Here is a 368-nt window from a genome sequence, read left to right as displayed (position 1 = left end):
ACACACACACACACACACACACACACACACACACACACGCAATCATGAGGAAAACCAAGCAGGTGGCCGGTCCTAGCACCCCTCAGAGTACTCACCTGTGGCACCGCTGTGCCGTGACTTTTCATTTCCACACCTGGCTCTTGGCACCCTTTAAAATCAATAACAAGACAATGCACTGGCGGGCTGTACCGACAGCAGCGAGGTGACATTTGAGTCACTGGGTGCTGTGATGAATCAAATCAATAACTGGAGCGGATGTTTACTCTACGTCACCCTTCCTGTCCCCATCACTCGGGTGTGTGACACATCAGTTGCTGGATTACACCCAGCCTCGGAACACCGTTCCTTTGGCAGCTTTGTGAGGTGGC

Source organism: Psammomys obesus, unplaced genomic scaffold (assembly GCF_907164565.1).
Source record: "Psammomys obesus unplaced genomic scaffold, mPsaObe1.curated_primary_1811, whole genome shotgun sequence".
Lineage (NCBI taxonomy): Eukaryota > Metazoa > Chordata > Mammalia > Rodentia > Muridae > Psammomys > Psammomys obesus.
The sequence above is the reverse complement of the archived record's forward strand: the minus strand, read 5'-3'. Positions refer to the sequence as shown.